The sequence below is a fragment of the Dipteris shenzhenensis genome, chromosome 20 (assembly GCF_047967505.1).
Source record: "Dipteris shenzhenensis isolate YYH24624 ecotype China chromosome 20, Dip_SZ_1.0, whole genome shotgun sequence".
Taxonomy (NCBI): domain Eukaryota; kingdom Viridiplantae; phylum Streptophyta; class Polypodiopsida; order Gleicheniales; family Dipteridaceae; genus Dipteris; species Dipteris shenzhenensis.
The window spans coordinates 13,718,570-13,727,411 of NC_141615.1; positions in this window are offsets into that span (position 1 = coordinate 13,718,570).

The following is an 8,842-nucleotide window of genomic DNA, read 5'->3' on the forward strand; positions in this document are numbered from 1 at the left end:
TAAAGAAAGTTATTATAGAAGCTAGAAATATATTGTTATCTATAGGACGTTTAAAATGGTCATAACTTTTGGCTATTGCAGAATTTCAAAGTATTCTAAAAAGGAAAAGTGCTCAGCTTCTTGAGCTCTACATGACTAGCTATTCAAAACCAAAAAATGGGTAGGTGGTACAATTCACATTGAGGATGGCCAATGGTGCCTCCCTCAAACTTTGACCGACCGTATCTCGCAAAGTTTACCTTGGATTTTTTTCTCATTCTTTTATATAATTTTCATTTGTGAGTTCAGATTTTGAAAATTGTTTTCATAGCACCAAAATACAGTTCAAAAAATTTGGTATCATCCAGTTTGCATGTTTGATACCACACATTTTGAGGACTTCCTCTGAAGTTTAAGGCCAGTAATTATGAACAATTGGCGGGATGCATTCCAAGAGTTACCATCTAACTTGCAGCGCCATGTAGTCCACCAAGGTTGATCTCAATGATGGATGGGATCTCCTATCAAGGGACATAGGGAGATTGAGTGTAGATGAAGATCAAGATGAGGAAGGTTGTCAAGAAAAAGGGCAAGGTACCAGAACAACCCAAGAGCTACTATTATGGTCATGCTAAGAAGCTAGGTCTATCTGAATTCCTATGAAATAATACGCATTTGTATGGTTTACATGTTCCAGCCTTGAAATCCTTTTGTATCAAACCAACCTTTTGTTCCACATCATGAATTGCACATTGTAATATTGTTTGGCCACAAGGTGAACTTTTAGCAAAGAATAGTAAGTTTGTTTAATCCTTAGCGCTTGGCTCGTCGCTTCACCCCACATTCTCATTCTTCTGATTCTTGGAATACCTGGAGCTTGGGATGTACACATTTTGGTTCTCAGATAATGTTAGCATTGGTAATGCATTTTGACAGAGTTTTCAAGTCCTTAACCAAAACAGCAGGTGCCAGTGTGACCTTTGTCTCATCCGAAGGGGTGGAATTCTAATATAGTAGCCTTGTGGCAACAGACACGTGCAATCAAGCATAATATTCAGCTCTTATCTTTGGATTGCAAAAAAGCAACAGATCATCAAAGTCTGCCACCGAGTAAGTGGTGATTAGAAGGTGTGAAGGAAACCTTGGTCTCATGCCATTAGCATGCCACAATCTGCCGAGAGTTTTAGGAGATCCAAGTGCACCACATACCAAGAGCCTAGAATAGTGTGGCCTATACCATTGCCTGTGCCCTTTGCGAGTCAACAGATTGTACCTTTCCAAAAGGGGATTCTAGCCTACATAGACAACTCAAGGTGATTTATGAAGCCAAAACTGGGACCCTCCCAATGGAGACGAACGGCTCACATCAGGGTCATCATCTATAAATATTATGGAGGTTGTGGCCACCGTGAGACCAGATGCTTTGAGTATCTCATATGGGTTCACCAACTTCGGGCGATCATCAACAAAGTTGTAGAATTGCCCACAAGAAGAAGTTACAATGCTAGACCACCCCCTGTTAGAAGAGATCTCATGGAGGTTGCAAGAGCTTGAAGAAGCCGATAGTGATGTGCAAGATCTACAACTCCTTACATTTGTTTTGGCTTTCCTCTTGATGAATAATTTGATGCAACACCATGTACCATGATAGTGGCTCCTTCCTAGTTTGGTTACCCACACTTCTCTTCCCCCCCCTCTCTTTCATGTTTCCCTTTCTATAATGGCCAATATTCTTATGTTTTGTGGTCGGATGGATGAGAATCCCAAAGAATACCTAGTGTCTTTCAAACGCCGATGTAAATTTCTCTTAATTCTCATTGAGGATCGATGGTTGTTGGTGCTTCCTATGTTCTTGGATGGTTTTGCAAAGGTGTGGTATGAGAAACAAATTGCTGTAGTTTGACAAAGCTAGCCACACTTGACTACAGCTTTGGTCACGTACTTTGGGTGAGGAGCCTGAAAATTTTCATCTATTGACAACCAGGTTGAGGCAAGAAGAAGGGGAGATGGCACATCAATATGTGGATCAAGAGGCCGGGCTCTTTCATTGCCTAGCAGCAGCTATGCAACTAGATAACGAGGGGTTCATTGCTAGAATGACTCAGTTTGTGTTGATCCATATGGTGTTTAGTGCAGCAGATGAGTTTTGCCTAAAGTTAAAGTGGAAGAGTTCGACAACCATGGAGCACACAAAGGCAATTGCAGTGAAGTTTGATAGAATGTCTAGTGATCGAGTTGTCATTCCTCCTTCCCCTTGTGTAACAAGTGTCAAAGTGGCTCATGGTGGATTTGCCCTTGACAAAACCTCTTCTTACCCTATCTTCTACTTCTCCTTGAGAGTATGCACCCTCTATCCCTATTGATGTTCCTTTAGTTCCTGATCTTGTGAAGACACTTGATGAGTTGCATGGGCAATTGGTGGATTGGGAAAGTTGTCATGGTTGCAATCAGAAGGGGGACTACCAATTAGATTGTCCAAATATCCCTCAAGTCCATCTCATGAAGACTTCCAGTTCACTTACTGGGGGGTCTGATAATGGTGAGATCAAATGTGACAATGGATGTGAATCACCTCCCCTTGAGAGTTCATTACAAAAAATTTGGACTCAAAAAGGGCCCTGTAGGGGAGCCCTTGGGCTGGTGACATGGAAGAATAAGGTGAATAAAACCCAATAGAATATTGGCTGATGGAGGGAGATAGAATATTGGAAGTGGCCTGACCTCTATTTCTTTATCTAATGGCCCAAACAATCATGTGGAGCACCCACTTGCTACCTCAACTCTCCCATCACGTTTTTTAACTATAACCCAAAGAAATGCATCCAAAATGGGCTCCTATAAAATAATTCAGCAAGAAATCCAAAGGTGATGATAGAAGGCTTGAAAGCTTTTATTACATCCAAGGAGGAAATGCTTCGAGAATTTTCTAATTGGAATCCCTCTTGGAAGGAGCACACTGCTCCTGTAATTAGCAAGACCTACCAATTGATAAACAACATTGAGAAAATGCGAGAAGATGATGTTAAGGAAGAATGGCCTCATTCTCTCTCATTCCTCTTCCTTCACCCTCATTTCTAAGCACCATTTTGAATTTTCTTTGCTCCAACCCTCTTTTCGAATTTCTTGTTGGCTCCTGAGCGGTGGGAAGCTTCTTTCTCTATTTTCCCTCTCATGGGATGGACTCTCATGCCAAAATCTCGTCACTTCTCTTCTCTACTTAATTTCCCTTCGATTTCACTCTCATTCTTTCAAAACTTTCAAGATTCAACCTACCTTCTCCTTTCTCTATTTTGGGTGCTTCTCCTTCAAATCTTGCCACTTCCTCTCTCATCAAAGATTCTCCCACAATATGAAATCATTTCATTCAGGAAGACAAAAGGCAATCAATGTTCTGAGTAAACCATGAATGATTCAAGGTGTTTGGAGCTTAGAAGGAGCTACTGGACGAGATTCTTTAAGATAAAAGAAGATTGACTTTTAGGCATTATAGTTTGTTGATGCATAAAAATCAATCTTTCTTTTGCCATCTCTCAATACTAGTCTCTTCCCCTGTTGCAATCTCTAAGGGTGCGTGATTTTGAACCATTTGTGAAGGTTTGGGGCCCATCCAGATAGCTTGTATGGAGGTTTCGGTGAGATAATCTTTGGAACAATGCAACACAGTGATTATGACAAGATTTGTTTGCTAATGATGTAACTTTGAAGAAACCGTTAGTTCATAGTTCATTTTGTGTAGCTGTGTTGTTTTGTTTTATTACATGGTTTGAATACGTTGAAAGATTTGTTTGTTTTGTAAGAAATTTCATGAGATATGAGTCTTTTCCACTCTTACTATCAATAGTTTTCTACATAATATTGCTTGAAATAGATTTCAAGATGTTTAAGAGCATATAATTTGTTTTGAAGCAAGAACCATCAACTTCATCATTCTCAAAACACATTTGGGACCACTGGGAGGGACAAGTTTGATCACATTTTTCTTTCAAAGTACCTTGCTCCAAGAATCAGGTACTGTTCATTCATGTAGTTTTAGAATGTTTTTAGTTTTCAACCTAACTTAGGGTCTGTCAGAGCAACTTGCATCAAAATTCAGGTGAGAAAACCTTTAGAACAATGCAAGACAATGAAAATAACGAGATTTTATGATGCAACTTTGAAAAAGCAGTTAATTTGTAGTTTGTTTTGGTAATTGTGTTGTTTTCTTTTAATACATGATTTGAAGAGGAAGAAATATTTGTTTGTTTTAAAAGATACACTCTTACTATTGAGGTTTTTTTATAGAAGATGGTTTGAAATAGATTTGGAGTTGTTTGGAAGCATACAATTAGTTTTGAAGAAAAATCCATCAATTTCAACATCTTGGATTACAAGAGTGACCATTGAGGAGGACAAATGTTTTTTTGAATTGGTAGATTTCAATTGTTAGATTTTGCATGCAATTGCGGTTTTCATTTTGCTTAGTTTGATACTTTTCTAAAACATGTCATGTTTGTATATTGTTTGTTGATGTCAATGTTATATTATATTAGGCAGAAAGTATATGAAATCATGCAACCCCCTCGGAATTTAAAAAAGGTGGATATCCATTTTCAAATTGATGCAGAGAATGCATCATGTTTAAAGAGGAACGAATCCTCCTTAGAAAGTGAAAGTGATTTAGTAGCTCTTCGAAGTCAAGGAAAAACACATATGGATTTGTGGTTAGAAGGGAAAATATATCCAGTAGATCCACAAACTTGTTAGACTCCTCAATTCCATGGATTGACCAGCTTAATAAAGTTTCTGTATAAGGGTGAGAATGGTTTGTTAGGATATTGTCAGAAGTTGATTGGTCATGGAGCAAGTAGCCTTCAGAGCCAATAACAATCTTTTCTTAGCAAAAGAGATAAAAGGATCACAATGTTGGAGGCTTGGAATCAACATTTGGTATCATCTATGCAAGCTACAAGTGTTCAAATGTCTGCATATGATGGCATAGAGAAGAAAAATAAGGAATTACAGGTAAAGGCTCAAACATTAGATGCTCAATTAGGAGAGAGCAATATAAATGCAATTCACTTACAGATGCAAAACACAACTCCGAAGGATGAGATCAAAAAGATAGAAAAAACATTATCATTCATGAAGCATTATCAAATGGGTCCAAGACTATGTAAGAGGAAATTGCGTCCAATGGATGAAATATCCAAGAAAAGTGGTCACTAGAAGCGTTGAGTCAGAGCTTATAGGAGTGTTTCAGAACTCATGTTTATGCATGATGAACACTATGGTACTATGGGTGAAGTGTTTATGAAAAAAATGTTGGAGTTTGTTATACAACATCCAAAATTCAAAAGTCTTAAATCAGAGATAACATCTGAGTCAATGAACAAAGTTGTGGAGCATTTCAATGCAACTAGCACACAGGGAGTTTGTAATCCTATAAGGATAAGTACAAGGGCATATCGGCTCATATTTAAGAGCTTAAAAATAGCATGTCTTTCTATGGGAGCAAAAGTTAAAGCCCTTCTTCCTAAACTGACTAATGTTGATGAGGCTAGGCATGCACTCAATTTGGGCATACTTGATTTAGTTGGTGAGCCCCAGCATGTATGTAGTACACTAACTTTGAACAAAAATGCTTGAGAGTCTAAAGAATTGGAATTGATAGTTAACAACAACTTTGTGATGGATGTTCGAAGAGTTCTGCAAGCCATGGTGAAGTTTTATGATATGCCTATGGAGGAATGCAATGGTACTCTAAAGATTGTACTAAAGATTAATGAAAGTGAGGTGGTCAAAGGTCAAAAATTAGAAAGAGTTAGTTTGACAATGATGAATAGAATTATGGACCTTGAAGTTGAGCTTGATGATGCAAGACAGTTTAGTGTGCAATCAGAATAGGAGATTTGGTGGTTGACTGCCTTTGAGGTATGATGGAAATTTGAATTTTAATGCAGTAATGTAAAAAGACTTAGAATATTTTAAAATAACATGTGAGTTTTTTTTGCAGGTGCCAAAAGTCACATTCAATTTTGAAGTGGTTTTTTGACCAAACCGATATCCCAAGTGTGATCAAAGGTCATAACAATGGTGAGCTACTTGAAATTGAGGGCTATGGATCCTACCATGTAGAATGGCATCTAGCTACTGACCTCATGACTATTAAATGTATGTTTAATGTGTCACATGGAGAAAATGCAAGCCATCCTTATCCACTGTGTGCATGCAAACGAGAGTACTTGCAAAGGGTGGTAAAAAGAATCAAAAGCAATGGGCCTCTGAACTTGCAAAGATAGATCAAACTAAGGCATCGGTTAGGGATGCTCCAGGGAAAAATCCATCATGGAGCCCAATTCTTGAAATTTCTCTTGAGCGAGTACACATTTATGTGCTTCATGCTATTGTGAGAATAATTGAAAAGTTGGTGCATCTATACATTATTGATGCATATAACTTGAAGCCCCAACAAGAGAGTGAGAGAATGATTGCAAGAATTGAAAAGGTTCTTTCAGATATGGGACTACACTCTGGGCAAGTAAAGATTACAAAAGATGAGAAAAGTTTTGGAAAAATAGGCAAATGTTCCTTGAAAGCCAAGCTTTGGTGGTGTCAAGGCTTTAAAATTCCTTTCTGCAAAGAAGAAGAATGACAAGCTTAAACGTGCTAATGAGTTTGATGTATGGAGAAAGTTAGACAATGCCTCTTGTGAATGAGGGGGGAAGGGACAAAAAAGATTAGAAAAGGCTCGAGTGTGGTTAGCTCTTGATAGCTTGGTACCTTTACAAAAGAAAAGATTCGAAGATGATGATGCACTTTGTTTCATCAATGCTGTGAATGACTTTAGCCAAAATATGGAGATAGCTTCGGGCAATAATCATTTCACACAGTACATGGTAATCTCTAACTTGGACATTGAGATGTGCATATTGAATGGTCCTATACTTACTAATTTGTTTTTCTGTTTGGCACCACATTTTATATGCTCATGCACCATACATGGCATGGAATAGCATTAGAGTGTGGTCCACTCAGGGCATAGAAGGATCGCATTGGCAAGCATGTTGTGCATATAATAGAGCGACCCAACATGGAGATGGTAGAACTAAGTCAAGCCCAATGTTTCAATTGGTCCAATGGTGGTATAGGCTTATCGAAATAAGAGCAGCTGCAACACTAGCATTCAAAGAGTCCTTAGTGTCCCATGCAGTGCAAGATGTTAACGTGGAATGTCGAAGAAGAATATACAACTTATGAAATGCAAGACAGAATCATGCAAGGTGGCATGCAACCCATCATAGACAAGGGCGCATATGGGTGGAGACAGATGAAAATGATGGTATAGACTCTTCCAATGTCGATGCCCGTGCATAAGTTTGTGAATTTCTTTGTAATTTTAATTTGTAGTAAAGCCAATGTATAATGGCCATGAGTTGCAGTACAAATGAGAAATTTTGAGTTATTGGATAAAAGTATTTAGCTCAAGGTTGCACCAATTTTACCTTTTTTAGATTTTTTATTAAAACTAAATATTTTTAAAAGTTAGGGGGGCCCTATATAAAAGAATGGGCCCTCATTTTCATTTCATTTTTGAAGAGCTCTCCACTCCCACACCACCTCCCACTTGTCGCTGACATTTTATCCTTTCTCTCACACCCTTACCCTTTCTCTCGCACACTCTCTCCATCCCCCATGACCAGGACCAAGATCAAGGCACAGCAAGACCCACCTCTAGACTCAGAGATAGAGAATGATAGCCCCCCCCCTCCCCCCAATGATCCCCATCGAAGGGAGAAACTACTATTCTGAAGGCTAGAGAGGGAACAAGGGGCGCCCGAAGATAAAGGGACAAAGGAAGGCACAAGAGGATCACGATGCAGAGGCCGATGACTTAGAGAGCATAGAGGAGTGTGAGGAAGAGCAACAACAAAGGATAGAGCAGAGGACTAAGTCAAGAGCAGAGAATCAGCGTCCACCCCCAGGGGAGAGGACACATTTTTTGCATTGTCTTTGTATGTGCAATCTCAAATTTGTTTTCATTGTATTTGCAATTTATTAATTTACTTACATGCAATCTCAATTTACTTAAGTGAAAAATGAATAATTAACATCAAATCTCAATGGAACATGCAAAAGGAATAATAATCAATTTTATTTAACATGGAAAAGGAAACAATGTTCTGTAGCGAGAAGAGAAAATAATTTAAAAATGGTATTCTTTATCGACATAGAGTGGTATTGCAAAGAGCACCCACTTCAATGCACAAGCTTCTCTAGTCTACGCTTCTTCTTGCTTGATTCACATTCCTTTTTTACTTGCTAAAGAAGAGGGTTGCACAATTTGATTCTCTATAGCTTGGGGATTTGTAACGCTAGGTAGCCCTACAATACCTATGATACTATGGAGAGGACCGAATCATGTGTCCGAGAACAAAAATAAAGCTACACTACGCCTAACCAAAACAACACGATATGTAGTAGGACAGATGGGCCTCATCTTCACCATCCGACTGAGGACCTTGAACTTCATGATATTTAGCTTTCCATTCGACGATAATTGTTGATGGAAGTCCAAAATGTGTTGAGCCACTCTGTTGATGTAGTGGCCAATCAAAGCCATTCCCCCACTAGAAGACCCTCTCGTTCCACCCTTGCGTCCAACATATTCATCAACCCATAAGATATCCTACAACTGACATATCACATAAAACCCCAAAGATTATATAAATTAAGAAAACATCATTTTTTAGGAATTAATAAGAATTAGGGTTTTCTCATGGAAGAAAAATAATCTGTTAAAACAATCATTTATGGGAGGCCATTGAGACATAAGGAACCATGTGCATGATTTTTATGCAGAAAAACCCCTTGCAAACCCTAAATC